Below are 17,876 nucleotides of genomic sequence, written 5' to 3' on the forward strand. Positions count from 1 at the left end.
AAGGCCCTTGTCGCACCCATTGTGGACAAGGTGAGCGAGATTAAGAGGGTCGAGGGCGGACGCGTAGACTAGGCCGTCCATTTCTTCTTTTCCCTTGCCGCTGCTAATCATGTTATGAAAACATTCTATTAGAGCTGCGACAAGATATCTTGTAATATAACTTTATTTCTGTTATCAACTGCTATGTTATTTCCTCTACTAGATTCATTCCTTTGTATGTTTTTACCCTACGCTTCTAGGGAACTTTTCGGCGCAGGTGCCCAAGCCGCGAGCGCTGAGTGCGGAACTTCAGCAGCCTGCTGGCGGCGCTGCTTCCGACAAGAAACCTTGTCGCGACTAGATGCAGCACACTTAAGTTGTTGAGCGGACTCGAAACAAAGTAAGGGCGCAACTAGCCATGAGTTGGTTCCTCCGCGCACAGGTTTTCCATACAAAGCAGGCTCGTTCGAGGAAAATAACTCAAAAATTTAAGAACTGATTGCTCAAACTTTAGCAACTTAGCTTTTCTGTCGTCTGCTTCCCGGCAAGGAGAGACTCTCTTGAACGGCCCGGTCCACACCATTATCTTCTCCTCCCCCCCGGCAAACCTTGTGGGCGAGGGAACCTTCCTTCTTTTGAGAAAGAGACAGAGAAAGAAAGTAATGATATGGAGCCTTACGGCTCGTTATTGCTTACCGGGGTTTGGTGCTGCACAAAGCGTCAGATAGCATATGCAAAAAGGATTACAGCATGAAACTGACAAGATGTGCAGGGCACATGAACTTTACTTGTGCACGGGTTCTGCGCCCGGCTTTGTACAAAGGATTACATGCAACAGTGGCAAGACTTGTACAAAAGGTGGTTGCCGGAAGAGCTTCCGGCAACCGCGCCCTACGGGTAAAACTTACAAAGATGTTCGATGTTCCAGGAGTTGCTCACCGGAATGCCATCTTCGGTCTCAAGGCGGACAGCGCCGGGCCTAGTGACTCGTTTCACCCGATAAGGGCCTTCCCACTTCGGCGTCAACTTGTTGGAATTCTTGGCGGACTGAACACGCCGAAGAACAAGGTCGCCTTCCTCGAAGCTTCTGGCTTTAACTTTGCGGCTATGGTAGCGACGCAAAGCTTGCTGGTAGCGAGCGGCTCGCACAGCAGCCTGAAGACGGTCTTCCTCAAGGAGCAGCGCGTCATCTTGCCACAGCTGCTCTTGCTCGAGCTCATTGTGAGCGAGCACTCAAGGTGACCCGTAAACGAGTTCCGTGGGGAGAACTGCCTCTGCTCCATAGACTAGAGCGAAAGGTGTCTGGCCAGTGGCTCGATTTGGCGTGATCGACCAAAGAACCACCGGCAGCTCCTCGATCCAGTTTCTTCCGCAATTGTGCAGCCTGTCGAAAGTTCTGGTCTTGAGGCCTCGCAGCACTTCAGCATTTGCCCTCTCCGCTTGACCGTTGCTTCTCGGATGAGCAACAGAAGCGAAGCAGACCTTGGCGCCAAGATCTTGGACGTACTGCATGAAGGTGCGGCTCGTAAATTGCGTGTCGTTGTCGGTGATGATCCTGTTAGGGATCCCGAAACGGCAAACAATCGACCTGAAGAACTTGACTGCTAACTGTGCTGTCACCTTCCTCACTGGTTCCACTTCCGGCCACTTTGTGAACTTGTCAATGGCGACGTACAAGAACTCAAAGCCCCCACAGCTCGGGGAAAGGGGCCGAGGATGTCGAGCCCCCAGATCGAAAATGGCCAGGATAAAGGGATCGTCTGGAGAGCTTGAGCTGGCTGGTGTATCTGTTTGGAATGGAACTGGCACGCTTCACACTTGGTTACTTGTGCAGTTGCATCCTGGAGGGCTGTCGGCCAGAAGAAACCTTGTCGGAACGCTTTGCCGGCAAGTGCTCTTGCGCCAATGTGGTGACCACATATGCCTCCATGATCTCTGCCAACAGCTGTTGTCCATCTTCCCGGCGAATGCACTTCAATTTCACACCGTTGAGTCTTATTCTGTACAGTGTGTTGTCGACAAACTTGTACATACTTGACTGCCAGGCTACTCTTTCCGCTTCTTCTTGCTCTTCGGGAAGCTCTCCTGTCTGAAGGAAACGGACAATCTGCTGCGCCCATGCTGGAGCTTGCGGCTCGACAACAAGGACTAAAGGCATATCTGTTGCTGTGGGAACATCCGCTTCTACGGCAAGAACTTGCGATTCGGCCGGAGCGTGATGTTCCTCGGCAAGCTTGCCGGAGCAAAACTTGTCAGGAGTGTCTGCTTCAACGGAACAAACCGAGAGGTTTGCCGCAGCAGACTGCTCCTCAGCACTCTTGGCATCGATCTTGGGGACCTTCTTGGCGGCGGCTTCGGGAAGCTCTGCCGAAAAGTAGTCGCCAGAAACCAACTTCCTCTTCTTACTCTGTCCAGTCGATGGTGTTATGGATGGTTGAGTCAGCTTGAGCACAAAGATTCCTGGTTCAACAGGTAACTTTAGTGCTGCGCACTTTGACAGGCCATCAGCAATATCATTCTGAGCTCGTGGAACGTGCTCCATTTGCAGGCCGTCAAAGTGTTCTTCTAGCTTCCTCACTGCATCAACATATGCTTCCATCAACGGACTCTAATAGCTTTTGTTTACTTGGCGGACGACCAACTGCGAGTCACCCCTGACAATGAGCTTGTTGATCCCAAGGTCTGCTGCAATTCTGAGGCCGGCAAGCAAACCCTCATACTCTGCGGTATTGTTCGCTGCTTGCTCCTTGGGAAAGTGCATCTGAACTACGTACTTGAGGTGCTCTCCGGTGGGTGCGATAAGCAGCACGCTAGCACCGGCGCCTTGCAGCGAGAAGGCACCATCAAAGTACATCAACCATTCTTTGCTTGCCTCTTTGACGGGGATGCTCGTTTCTGGAGTTTCTTCATCTGGTGTTGGCGTCCACTCCGCTATGAATTCTGCCAATGCTCTGCTCTGTATAGTTGAAGTGCTCTCAAACTTGAGGCCAAAGCTTGACAGTTCCAGTGCCCACTCGACAATCCTGCCTGTTGCTTCTGGATTTTGCAGTATCCTCTTCAACGGGAAGCGAGTGACAACTGTTATCTCATGTGCCTGGAAGTAATGGCGCAGCTTTCTCGAGGCCATGAGAAGGCCGAAAAGCAGTTTTTGCACGCCAGAGTACCTTGACCTAGCCCCCTGCAGAAGGGAACTGACAAAGTAAACTGGGCGCTGCACCATTTTCTTCTGCACCTCCTTGCATGCCTGTGCAGATCCAACTTTGTCGGGGCCAGAGCTTGTCGGAGAAGCCCCCTGCTTGTCGCTGGATTCACTTGTTGCGATTGCTGGCTCATCGTCCGCCTCCCTCTCCGCTACTAACGCAGCACTAACCACTTGATTGGTTGCTGCTAGATACAACAGTAACTTCTCTTGTGGCTTAGGTGCGACAAGTATTGGAGTAGAGGACAGGTACCTCTTCAAGTCCTGCAGCGCAGCCTCCGCTTCTGGAGTCCATTTCATCGGACCTGCCTTTTTCAATATTTTGAAAAACGGCAAGGCGCGCTCTATGGACTTAGAGATAAACCTGCTGAGAGCAGCCACGCAACCGGCAAGCCTTCGTACATGCTTGACGCGCTTTGGTGCTTCAATCTGCTCGATGGCTTTGATCTTGTCGGGATTGGCTTCAATCCCCCGCTGTGACACAAAGAACCCGAGAAGCTTGCCGGAAGGGACTCCGAACACGCACTTCTCGGGATTGAGCTTGAGGTTGATCTTGCGCAGATTTGCAAAAGTTTCATCTAGATCTTGAATCAGAGTAGCCTTGTCCTTGCTCTTGACCACTATATCATCCATGTAGGCTTCCACATTTCTGTGTATCTGGGGCTCAAAAGCGACGTGGACTACCCTTGCAAATGTTGATCCAGCATTCTTCAACCCGAAGGGCATCCGTACGAAACAGTATGTGCCACATGGGGTGATGAACGCGGTTTAATCCTCATCTTCCTCTGCCATGAAGATCTGATGGTATCCTGAGTATGCATCAAGAAATGAAAGCAAATCACATCCGGCTGTGGAGTCAACAATCTGGTCAATGCGCGGCAAGGGAAATGGGTCTTTGGGACAAGCTTTATTGACATCAGTGAAGTCTATACAAAGCCTCCATTTCCCATTGGCCTTGCGCACGACTACAGGATTGGCCAACCACGTGGGATGGAGCACTCCTCTTACAAGGCCTGCTGCTTCCAGCTTCTTGATTTCTTCTGCAATAAACTCTTGGCGCTCCACTACTTGCTTCCTGACTTTCTACTTGATGGGCCGCGCATGAGGACAAACGGCTAGGTGGTGCTCAATCACTTTCCTGGGAACGCCGGGGATGTCAGACGGTTGCCATGCAAACACGTCGACATTCGCCCGCAGGAAAGCAACGAGCGCGCTTTCCTATTTGGGGCCGAGAGTGGCACTGATGGTGAAGGTACCACCAGTGCCGTCCTCCTTGGCGGACACTTTCTTGGTCTCTGGTGAAGCTGCATCGTCTTCTTAAACTTGCCGGTGGAGCTCGATGGTGCGTCCTCAACGGTAGCGCAGCACTCCGAAGAGGTGCGCTTGCCGGAGTGGGCATCAGAGCTTTTGCCAGACTTGGTCTTCTTCTTCCCCCCGGGAGCTTCAGCGGCAAGTGACTCGCGATCGGCTGCGGCTGTTGCCTCCCGGTAAATCTTGTCGGCGCAGATAAGGGCATCTTTCTTGTCGCCAGGGACAGAAATGACACTTATCGGGCCTGGCATCTTGAGCATGTTGTATGCATAGTGAGAGGCTGCCATGAACTTGGCGAGCGCTGGACGGCCAAGGATCCCATTGTAAGGTAATGGAAAGTCAGCAACGTCAAACGTGACCCTCTCAGTCCTGAAGTTCAGCTCGCTGCCAAATGTGACTGACAGCGTGATCTTTCCCTTCGGCTTGCTCCTTCCCGGGCTGATTCCTTGGAACGTGCCGGTCTCCTCGAGCTCGCTGTCAGGGATCTGGAGTTTCTGGAGGACCGCGGAGGATATCAGGTTCAAGCCAGCCCCGCCGTCAACTAGCATCTTCGTGACCTTGAGGTTGCGGATAGTTGGGGAAACCAACATCGGCAAGCACCCGACCACAGTTACACGATCAGGGTGGTCCTCAATATCGAAGATGATAGGTGTGCTGGACCATTTCAGGGGCTTGCATGACTCTATGGATGGCTCTGCTGCATTTACTTCCCGCATCCACTGCTTGAGTTGGCGGTGCGAAGTATGCAGAGAGGCGCCACCGTCAACGCACAAGACCTCTGTGGCTTTCTGAAACTCCTGCTCGTCGGCCTCGTCATCATCCATGTCTTCGTCATCGTCGTCATCTTCATCCTTGTCGCAGCCGCGGGGAGGTCTGTCTCCTTGCCGCTGTTTGGTCTTGCCGCGGCGTCCTCCTCGGCCGGGACGTTTCTTGCCGGATCCACCAGTTCCTTCTTAGGCCTTCTCCTTGTCGCGCCGCTCGTATTCAGCTTTCTGTTGCTCAACAAGTTGTTCGACTTTCTTACAGTTCTGGAGATCATGGCCCTTGGTGCGGTGAATCTTGCAATACTGCTTGTTGGTGTCGTCCTGCTTGTCGGCGACCGCCACCTCCGCGGCAACCTCCTTGTCGGAGTCACCAGCTTTGGCTTCCTTGGCACCTCCACCGTTGCCGGACTGCTCAACAACTAGCACTTCTTTGCTTTTCCTCCTTCTGTTGTTCCGCCGCCGGTTTTTCCTTGTCGGGGAAGCATCTTCACTGTCAGATCCTCCCGCTCCTATATTTTCTCCGGGGAGTCTCCTCCCTTCCTCAGCACGTGCACACTTGTCGGCCAGTGCATATAGCTCACTGACGTCCCTGATCTTGCACATCGCCATTTCCTCCCGCATCCTGCGGTTTCGCACGTTCTGATGGAACGCGTTGATCAACGCGGCAGGGTGGACGTCTGGGATGTTGTGCTGCACACTGCTGAATCTCTGAATGTACTTGCGCAGGGGTTCTCCTTCCTTCTAGGCGAGCAGATGAAGATCACTCTCCTGGCCATGAGGCTTGTGTCCGCCTGTGAAGGCGCCGATAAACTGATGGCACAGATCAGCCCAGGAGGATATTGAGTTGTCCGGCAAGTGCATGAGCCAGGATATGACGTTGGGCTTGAGCACCAGCGGGAAGTAGTTGGCGAGGATCTTGTCATCCCGTCCCCCGGCAGCCTGCACCGCGATGGTGTAGATGCTGAGGAACTCTGACGGATGCGTCGTGCCGTCGTACTTCTCCGGTACGTCTGGCTTGAAGTTCTTTGTGCTGGGCCACTGGACTTGCCGCAGCTCACGAGTGAACGCAGGACAACCTACCGCGTACGGCAGATCGCCTGGTTCCCCTGGCGCATGCATGTCAACAGAGGGCCCGGCGCGCTAGTCAGATTGACGCCGTGCTTCTCTTTGGCGCTCGATGCGAGTACGAGCGTCCTCTTGTTGCCGTTCGTGGAGAACTTGGCGCTGGTCGCGACGAGCTCGCGGATCCGACGATGCAGTGGAGTCGCTGTCGAGGTGGATCCGGCAAGTCGGCGATCTTGGTCTTCGGGGCGGTGATTGCATGGTAGTTGCACCTCCGCCCGTCTCGTCGCCACCAGCTCGCGTCCGGCAACCCTGCCGCGGCGGCGACTCGCTCGGCCGCCATGGAGTGTCGCCGTTGGCGTAGCCGATGAGACTCTGAATGGTGGCCCTCCATTCGTCGATCTTGTCCGACGTTGGAGGGTAATCTAGGAGAAGTTGAGCTCGTGCCAAAGCTTCTGCTGGAGTGGTGGGCGGCAGTGGCGGACGGCGCGAGGAGCGGGACGTGCTCGAACTTCTAACTATGTTAGAAGGAGCAGTATCCCGTCCAGGCGACCGTGCCCCGCTCGTGCTGATATGCTGGCGTGCATGCTGGTCTTGAGCGCCCCGAGATCCACCAGGTTGGTCTTGGGCTATCATGCGTATGGCACTGCTAGTGCCATGACGCTGTTGGTCCCGCGCCTCCTGAGACGGGCGCGGTACACGCATGGACGCCGAGGTTTGTGTCGCCTTGTCCTTGGACTTGGCCGCACTGGGAGCTCCCTCGTCGACGCCCGTTCTTCCGCCGGCGTCCACTCCACCACCCGTTTGCTCCGGAGGCGGTGAAAGTGACGCAGACGGAACAACTGCCTCCGAAGCCTTCTTCTTCGATGGCATGTCGATGAAGACGATGAAGATTTAGCTCGCGTGCACGCCGGATCGGGTTCACACGATTTCGACGCCCCCTACCTGGCGCGCCAAAGATGTCGGGGAAACTGATCCTCGGACACCTATGGGGCCGGCGGACCGGGCCCCTTTCGGTTCGGTGGGGGGCGGAGATCGCACGAAGAGCAGATCGAGGCGAAGCACACGAGCAGTTTTTACCCAGCTTCGAAGCTCTCCGGAGAGATAACACTCCTACTGCTGCTTGTCTGGTTGTATTATCTGATGTTCTTGCTCTCGAGCGAGAGAGAGCGTGATGTTTTCTGGGCTACCCCTGAATCGAAGCGAACTGTCCGGGACCCTCTCTACGTTGCGCATGGGCCTCCTTTTATACGCTAAAGGGGTCACCGACAGGTGGCAACGCAGAGGAGGGTAAAAACATAAAAAGCGAGGTAGTTGATACAGTTACTTGTACAGTGCACCCTACCTAAAACTGACGGCAGGGGACAAGGGCATTAAATGCCCGTCTGAGTCGCCCGAACAGTGCAGAAAGGGACTGTTAGGGGCGCCACCGTTCGCCACGATGGCGATATCGTCAGCTTCACATGCCTCTGCGCACCGCTGGCTGCACAGCCTCCCGCCACGCGCGCTCTGGAGAGGCCCCCAGAGCGACACGTTGGTGGATGCGCTGGAGCGTGGGCACAGAGTGGCCGCCTGCCGTGGCAAGCGCCTTGCCGCTGTTGTTATCTTGCCGGGCCCGAAGGCTCGTCGCTCACCGGGCCTCGGGGTACCTTGTTTAGTCTTCCCGGCAAGCTCCTCTTGCCGAGGCCTTGTTGCCTTGCCGGAGCGCGTGGCGCGTCACGGCAAGTTCCTTGGAGTGCCCTGGTTGGCCTTCCCAGCAAGCTCCTCTTGCCGGGGCCTTGTCTCTTTAGCTTGAATACTTTGTTCTTGGATGGCTCCAAGGGAACTTTGGGGGATCTTGGCGTTCGCCCGACAAGCCTTGCCGCGGGGTGCTGCAACTGCCCGTGCACAAGTTCGGGGTAATAGGGTACCCCTTTTCTAGTACACCGACAACAGGTGAACCACGTTAACGTGGAGGAGGTTGAAGCCCAGCCAGATGCAGTAATTGGTAAGTTTTTGGTTAAGTCATTTACTGCAATCGTTCTTTTTGATACTGTGCATCGCATTCATACATATCAAGGGGATTTGTGGATAAGTATAAACTGCCCACCAAGGTTCTTAGAACACCTATGTTAGTAAGCTCACCAGGAGCGGAGTATATGGCCAATCGAGGATGTTTTCAAGTGCCATTGAGTATAGATAGGCATGGTTTCCCCTCGGATTTAATCATTTTGGAATCACAATGTTTGGATGTAATTCTGGGTATGGATTGGCTATCGATGTATGGAGGAAACATCGATTGCGCCAGTAAGTCAATTTTGCTTACCACCCTGGAAGGGAGAAGGGTCAAGTATGTATCACGACATGAGCCGAAGAGGACACAAGTAAATTCCTTATCAGGAGTTGTGCAGGAGGAAGTACTAGTGGTGAAGGATTTCCCAGATGTATTTCCAGAGGAGTTGCCAGGCATGCCACCGGATAGAGACATTGAGTTTTTGATTGAGCTTTTGCCAGGCACAGGGCCGATATCTAAGAGACCGTACCGGATGCCCGCACAAGATTTGGAGGAAATTAAGAAGCAAATTAAGGAGTTACTGGATAAAGGCTATATTCGCCCAAGTTCTTCACCTTGGGGATCGCCAGTACTTCTAGTGGAGAAGAGGATGGATCATTGAGGATGGTTATTGATTATCGAGGACTGAATGAAGTAACAATCAAGAACAAGTACCCACTACCGATGATCAATGATTTGTTTGACCAATTGCAAGGAGCTAAGGTATTTTCCAAGATCGATTTGCGAGATACCATCAGTTGAAGATTAGAGAGCAGGATATACCTAAGACGGCTTTTACCACCAGGTAAAGGCTGTATGAGTATACCATTATGTCATTTGGTCTGACTAACGCACCTGCCTACTTCATGAACATGATGAACAAGGTATTTATGGAGTTTCTGGATAAGTTCGTCGTGGTGTTCTCTGATGATATTTTGGTCTACTCAAAGAATGAAGAAGAGCATAAAGAGCATTTGCGTTTGGTACTGGAGAAGCTCAGAGAACATCAGTTATACGCCAAGTTCAGCAAATGTGAGTTTTGGTTGAAGGAAGTTGGATTCCTCGGACATGTTATATCCAGATAAGGAATAGCAGTAGATCCCACCAAGGTTGTCACTGTAACAAATTGGGTAGAACCAACGACAGTTGGAGAGATTCAGAGTTTTCCTGGACTTGCAGGATACTACCGGAGATTCATTGAGAATTTTCCGAAGATTGCAAAACTTATGATGGAGTTGTTGAAGAAGGATACCAAGTTCAAATGGACAGAGGAATGTGAGGCCAGTTTCCAGGAGTTGTAGAAACGTTTGGTTACATCGCCAGTGTTGATTCTGCCAAATCAGTGCAAGGATTATGAGGTGTATTGCGATGCTTCACGTCGAGGACTTGGAGCAGTGCTTATGCAGGAGGGAAGAGTTGTTTCATATGCCTCACGACAGCTTAAGCCCCATAAGTTGAATTATGCTACTCATGATTTGGAGTTAGCAGCCGTAGTGCACGCATTGAAGACTTGGAGACATTTTCTCATCGGAAACCGACAAGAGTTTGAAGTACATCTTGACGCAGAAGGAGTTAAATCTTAGGCAAAGAAGATGGTTGGAGCTCATCAAGGATTATGATATGAGATTGCATTATCACCCCGGAAAGGATAACGTAGTAGCCGATGCGTTGAGCCGCAAGAGCCATGTCAACACACTCTTGACCGGAGAGTTACCGAAGGAGTTAGCTGAGGACCTTCGCGAGCTATGTTTGGAGATAGTTCCGAGAGGCTATGTTACAGCATTGGAGATTCAGTCTACCTTGATGGATAAGATCAGAGAAGCTCAGAAGACTAACAAGGAGATTGCCTCTATAAAGGAGAAGATGAGCAAGGGAAAAGCTAAAGGTTTTCGTGAGGATGAGCATGATACCTTATGGTTTGAGGACCGCGTTTATGTGCCTAATGACCCGGAGATCAGGAAGTTGATTTTGCAAGAGGCCCATGATTCACCATATTCGATTCACCCAGGAAATACCAAGATGTATCTGGATTTGAAAGACACTTTCTGGTGGACCAGAATGAAGAAGGATATTGCGGAGTATGTGGCAGTTTGTGATGTTTGTCAGAGAGTGAAGGCAGAGCATCAGAAGCCAGCAGGATTATTACAGCCATTACCGATACCCGAATGGAAGTGGGATAAACTAGGCATGGATTTTATCACGGGATTGCCCAGGCTATGACTCGATATGGGTTGTAGTCGATCGTTTGACGAAGGTAGCTCATTTCATCCCGGTGAAGACCACTTACACCAGTGCTAAGTTGGCAAAGATATACATGACCAGGATTGTATGTCTGCATGGAGTTCCGAGGAGCATTGTATCAGATAGAGGAACCCAGTTTACCTCAAACTTCTGGAATCAGTTGCACGAAACTTTGAATACCAGCCTAGAGTTCAGTACAGCCTTTCATCCGCAGACAGATGGACAGACCTAGAGAGTCAATCAGATTTTAGAGGATATGCTGAGAGCTTGTGCGCTAGATTATTGATCTAGTTGGGACGACAATTTGCCATATGCGGAGTTCTCTTACAACAACAGTTATCAATCCAGTTTGAAGATGGCCCCTTTTGAAGACTTGTACGGAAGGAGGTGTTGAACCCCATTGTTGTGGGATGAAGTTGGAGACCGCCAGTTGTTTGGACCAGATTTGATTAAGGAGTCTGAATAGAAAGTGAAGTTGATTCGCGATAGGCTCAGGGTAGCCCAGTCCAGGCAAAAACGCTATGCAGATTCTAAACGCAAGGAGGCAGTTTATGAAGTCGGATATAGAGTTTATCTTCGTGTATCTCCACTTCGTGGAGTTAAGCGCTTCGGAGTTAAGGGAAAGTTAGCACCATGTTTTGTAGGACCATACAAAGTTTTGGAACGTATGGGAGAAGTTACTTACAAATTGGAATTGCCCGAAGGATTGTCAGGAGTTCACGATGTGTTCCACGTTTCTCAGTTGAAGAAGTGCCACACAGAGATGGCTGATATACTGCTGAGAGATACAGTGCCACTCGAAGCGATTCAGTTGGATAGTGATTTAACTTACAAGGAGAAACCAGTCAAAATTCCCGAGTATGCTAGCCGAGTCACCCGCAGCAAGGTTATCATGTTTTGTAAAGTTTAGTGGAGCCACCATACCGAGGATGAAGCCACCTGGGAACGAGAGGAAGAGCTACGGAAGGACCACCCTCACCTATTTTCTAGCCAACCCGAATCTCGAGCGCGAGATTCATCTTAAGGGGGGTAGGTTTGTAACATCCCAAATTTTCAATTTGGAATGTTATACAATAGATCATTATTGCATATCATATTTTATTGCTTTTTGGCTTGATCCAGAAATTCTACGCAACTCAAGGACACACGGAGATAGTTGGGTATTTCGTTATTTTCATATTTGAGTTTTCTCAAATTTTGAAAATAGGATCATTTGATTTTATTTATTTTATCTTCCATTATTTCTATTATAAAATATGAGAGAGGGAATAAAATGACTTTACCAAAAATAAAGAAATATTGAGGATTTAATGAAAAATCAAATAAGATTTTATTTCGGAGTTTTTCGCTATTTTATTTGAATTTAGGAAAAATTGCATGTTTTTCAAAACTGCATTTTAGGGCCAAGAAAACGTTCACCTCGTTCTAAATATTTTATTTAGACGGTGAAAATTTGTTTTGGCATTTTTAGTTTTTTATTTATTTTTTAGGATTTAATTTCTGTTCAGCGGAATTGTTTAAAAAAAATCCGTGCGCCCGACTGGGCCTAAGGCCCAGCCGAGCCAGGCCAGGCCCGCGCCGCCGCCGCCTTCCGGCCGAGGCACGCCTCCTGAGGTAGACCCCGACCCGGTGCCCCCTGCCCCTTTCCCAAGCCGGACGCTGCCCCCCCTCCATAAATAGCCGTCGCCGCCGCCCCACACCGCCCCCCGACCCGTCCATCGCCTCCCGTCGTCGCCGTTCGCGCCGCCGCCGCCGTCTGCCGCCGCCGCTTCCCACCGCCGCCCGGAGCCCCGCCGCCTCATCGGAGCCTCGGACCTCGCCGGAGCTGAGCCGAGGTAGCCGCCCCGCCGCCCCAGTTTTCTAAAGAAAACTGATCCGTTTTTTTAGAAAACCCTAGGTTATTTTTTAGATCGATTTATTTTATTTTTCCGGTTTATTTATTTAGCGAGCGTTCGCTCGTTCGTTCATTTAACAGGCGAGTTCACCATTTAGTTTAAGTTAACGAATGTCCGTTCATTAATCCATTCGTCAATTTTTCTTTTTCTCGGATTTTCCGCGATTATTTCTGTTCGAGATTTCTGATCCGATTTTCGTTCTAGTATAACTTTTCGCTCGTTTATCGTAATCAGGCAATTCAAGCACCTAGAGTTTCGTCTCGAAACCCTCTTTCCATATAACCAACTCAAACAAGTTTTTGCTTCTGTAAAATTTGACTTAGTTCCAGATTAGTAAACGAAGTTTGTTTCTTTCGCCGTTTGACTTTCGTTCTTCGTTTGACTTGATTCTTTTTGCAAAGCGGAGTTCTTAAGTTGAACTTTCTGGTTAGTTCTCTTATTTGAGTTTTACCTGTGCATTAGATTAGTACTTATTGTATGCTTGTTTGTTTGCATTAGAGTACCCGGAGTGCGCTGCTTGCTACTTCGAATCTCTAGGTTTCCTGGATCATCAGCAAGGCAAGTAACACTTTGAGCATACCTCTTTACTACCCAGTTTTATTGCATTAGATCAATCCTTAAACAATTACATGATTAGGATACAATTAATTTGTGGGTTTTGGGAAGTAGATGAGGTAGTACCTATTACCTGTTTTAATATCAAACCCTTGGGAGTTACTATTACGTTTGCTTATATTGCCATACTATGCTAGTAGACGTGGATTGGGTGAGTGTATCCATGAAAGATGTGAGATTGTATTTAATGGTTTATTTAAGGTGGCAACTTAAACACACATCTGGGTAGATTGAGGCACCTGGGTATTCCAGTAATCGCTTCTTTATGGACCGCCACCCAGGCTCAAAGGGATCATGAGATTATTCATGCTAGAAACTTCCGTGTGCAACCACAAGCTACTATGGGCTCTAGCATAGTTGATTAAGTCGTGCAAACTCTTACAGTGGTAGACTAGCAGATGTAGGGGAAAGTAGGTGTAACTGTCTACCCGATCGTAAGGTGCTAGCGCTTCTGAAAGACTATGTATCGGTCATCTGTTTCTCAAACACCATGTAGTGCGAGAATCCCAACGGAGGATATCGAGTCTTGTGGGGAAAAGTGTGCAAACCTCTGCAGAGTGTATAAACTAATCATGGTTAGCCGTGTCCCCGGTTATGGATGTTTTGAGTATCTAGTACTTGGATTATCATGTGAATCTCATCATGTTACTTTAATTAATTTTGTTGGGTTTAATGATGATACTTAATTGGGATTGAGAGGATGTCTATCTTCTCAATGTTTAATAACCACCATGATAGTTAAATAAAATTTATTCCTTTGCAGTAGGGAAAAATTGGCTTTATGCAAAACTGTAACCATAGAGCTTTCCACCAGCCATACATGCATGTATTATAGCATACTTCTGTTCATTACTCTCTATGTGTTACATTGCCAGCATATTCCATGTGCTGACCCGTTTTCGGGCTGCAACGTTCATGTTGCAGATTTTTCAGACGACGAGTAAGGTGCCTTAGGTTGTGGCTCTATACTCCGTGATGCCATTGGAGTTGATGGACTCACTTATCTTCCAGGACTTCCGCTGTTATCGTTATTAGATGGCCTTAAGCCATATTTATTGTAATAAGTTTTCTTTTGAGACATTTGATGTAATAAGTGTGTGATTGCTACTCTGTTATAAATCCTTCAAGTACTGTGTGTCAGCATTACTGATCCAGGGATGACAATGAAGCACAGAGATTAGACCGGTTGAGGTCTAGCCACTACAGTATGAACCATAGATAAGTTGGAATATAGTGGATATTACACCAATTTGAATTTAGAATGTGTTCATTACAGTACCTAAGTGGTGATTTATTTTCTTATACTAACGGAGCTTACGAGTTTTCTGTTGAGTTTTGTGTTGTGAAGTTTTCAAGTTTCGGGTAAAGATTCGATGGACTATGGAATAAGGAGTGGCAAGAGCCTAAGCTTGGGGATGCCCAAGGAACCCCAAGGTAATATTCAAGGACAACCAAGAGCCTAAGCTTTGGGATGCCCCGGAAGGCATCCCCTCTTTCATCTTCATTCATCGGTAACTTTACTTGGAGCTATATTTTTATTCACCACATGATATGTGTTTTGCTTGGAGCATCATTTTCTATTGTTAGTATTTGCTTTCTATTCTTTATAGTAATGTTTTGCATCTTTATTTTCAATAAAATGTCAAGGATAGCCTTTGCCATGCTTATTTTTGCTAGTATACATGTTGCTGTTTGAAAACAGAAAGTTTACCGCTGTTGCAAAAATTCCCTAGAAATGTCAGAGCATAATATAATGTTGAAACTTTTTGCATAATGAGCTCTGATAAATTTACTGCAGTGGGAATTTTATTTCATAATTTTTGGAGTTAGGGAAGTATTGATACTCTTGCATTCTTTACAGACTGTACTGTTTTGGCAGATTGCTCTTATGTTTGCATTGTTTGCATATGTTTGCTTGTTTAATGATTCTATTTGAGGATAGGAGTGTTAAATATGCAGAGGCATTTAGTATGAAATGTTTAATAATAACTTTAGTGATTTGTTACAGTAGAAAATGATAAGGTTTTGCATTGGTTTATACTAACCTATCTCACGAGTTCTTGTTGAGTTTGGTGTGGATGAAGCTTTTGATAAAAAGAGAAACCATGATATGAGAGGAATTAAGGAGACACAAAAGTTCAAGCTTGGGGATTCCCAAGGCACCCCAAGATAATATTTCAAGAATTCTCAAGCATCTAAGCTTGGGGATGCCCCGGTAGGCATCCCACCTTTCTTCAATTATCGGTTAGTATCGGTTGAGCCTAAGTTTTTGCTTCTTCACATGAGTTGTGCTATCCTTGCAATGTCATTTTATTTTGTCTTGCTTGATGTTTGAATACAATACCAAGATATGAAATTCCTTAATGTTAGAGAGTCTTCACATAGTTGCACAATTATTCGACTACTCATTGATCTTCACTTATATCTTTCGGAGTAGTTTGTCATTTGCTCTAGTGCATCACTTATATCTTTTAGAGCACGGCGGTGGTTATATTTTGGAGAAATTGCTAGTCTCTCATGATTCACTTATATTATTTTGAGAGTCTTCTTAGAACAGCATGGTATTTGCTATGGTTACAAATTTGGTCCCAGAATGATGAGCATCCAAGTTGGGTATAATAAAAACTATCATAGAAAGTGAATTGGATGCTATGATCAATTTGGTACTTGATAATTGTTTTGAGATATGGAGGTAGTGATATTAAAGTCATGCTAGTTGGGTGATTATGAAAAATGCTTGTGTTGAAGTTTGTGATTCCCGTAGCATGCACCTATGGTGAACCGCCTTGTGATGAAGTTGGAGCACAATTTTATTTATTGATTGTCTTGCTTATGAGTGGCGGTCGGGGACGAGCGATGGTCTTTTCCTACCAATCTATCCCCCTAGGAGCATGCGCGTAATACTTTGTTTTTGACGACTTGTAGATTTTTGCAATAAGTATATGAGTTCTTTCGACTAATGTTGAGTCCATGGATTATACGCACCCTCACCCTTCCACCATTGCTAGCCTCTCTTGCGCCGCGCAACTTTCGCCGGTACCATACACCCACCATATCCCTTCCTCAAAACAGCCACCATACCTACCTATTATGGCATTTCCATAGCCATTCCGAGATATATTGCAATGCAACTTTCCACTGTTCCGTTTATATGACACGCATCATCATTGTCATATTGCTCTTTGCATGATCATGTAGCTGACATCGTATTTGTGCCAAGGTCACCTTCATAATTTTCATACATGTCACTATTGATTCATTGCATATCCCGGTACACCGCAGGAGGCATTCATGTAGAGTCATATCTTGTTTAAGTATTGAGTTGTAATCTTGAGTTGTAAGTAAATAAAAGTGTGATGATCTTCATTATTAGAGCATTGTCCCAGTGAGGAAAGGATGATGGATACTATGATTCCCCCATAAGTCAGGATGAGACTTCGGACTTTATTAAAAATAAATAAAAATAAAGGCCAAATAAGAAGAAAGGAAAAGGCCCAAAAAAGGAAAAGAAAAAAGGGGAAGAAAAGAAAAAAGAAGAAAAGAAAAAAAGAAATGAGAGAAAAAGAGAGAAGGGACAATGCTACTATCCTCTTTACCACACTTGTGCTTCAAAGTAGCACCATGATCTTCATGATAGAGAGTCTCCTATGTTGTTACTTTCATATACTAGTGGGAATTTTTCATTATAGAACTTGGCTTGTATATCCAATGATGGGCTTCCTCAAAATTCCCTAGGTCTTCGTGAGCAAGCGAGTTGGATGCACGCCCACTTAGTTTCTTTTATTGAGCTTTCATACATTTATAGCTCTAGTGCATATGTTGCATGGCAATCCCTACGCACTCACATTGATATCTATTAATGGGCATCTCCATAGCCCGTTGATACGCCTAGTTGATGTGAGACTATCTTCTCCTTTTTGTCTTCTCCACAACCACCATTCTATTCCACATATAGTGCTATGTCCATGGCTCACGCTCATGTATTGCGTGAAAGTTGAAAAAGTTTGAGATTACTAAAGTATGAACAACTGCTTGGCTTGTCATCGGGGTTGTGCATGATTAAAAACTTTGTGTGATGAAGATAGAGCATAGCCAGACTATATGATTTTGTAGGGATAACTTTCTTTGGCCATGTTATTTTAAGAAGACATGATTGCTTGATTAAGTATGCTTGAAGTATTACTATTTCTTATGTCAATATGAACTTTTATTTTGAATCATTTGGATCTGAACATTCATGCCACAATAAAGAAAATTACATTGAGAATTATGCTAGGTAGCATTCCACATCAAAAATTCTGTTTTTATCATTTACCTACTCGAGGACGAGCAGGAATTAAGCTTGGGGATGCTTGATACGTCTCCAACGTATCTATAATTTTTGATTGTTCCATGCTATTATATTACCCCTTTTGGATGTTTATGGGCTTTATTTTACACATTTATATCATTTTTGGGACTAACCTACTAATCGAAGGCCTAGCCCATATTGCTGTTTTATTGCCTATTTCGGTATTCCGAAGAAAAGGAATATCAAACGGAGTCCAAACGGAATGAAACCTTCGGCAGCATGATTTTTGGAAAGATTATGATCCAGGAGACTTGGAGTGCAAGCCACGGGAGCATCGAGGGAGCCACGAGACAGGGGGCACGCCCACCCCCTGGCGCGCCCTACCCTCTCGTGGGCCCCTCGAGGCTCCCCCAACCGACTTCTTTCGACTATATAAGCCTACGTACCCTAAAATCATCAAATAAGAAGATAGATCGGGAGTTCCGCC

Source organism: Triticum dicoccoides, chromosome 2B, assembly GCF_002162155.2.
Source record: "Triticum dicoccoides isolate Atlit2015 ecotype Zavitan chromosome 2B, WEW_v2.0, whole genome shotgun sequence".
Taxonomy (NCBI): Eukaryota; Viridiplantae; Streptophyta; class Magnoliopsida; order Poales; family Poaceae; genus Triticum; species Triticum dicoccoides.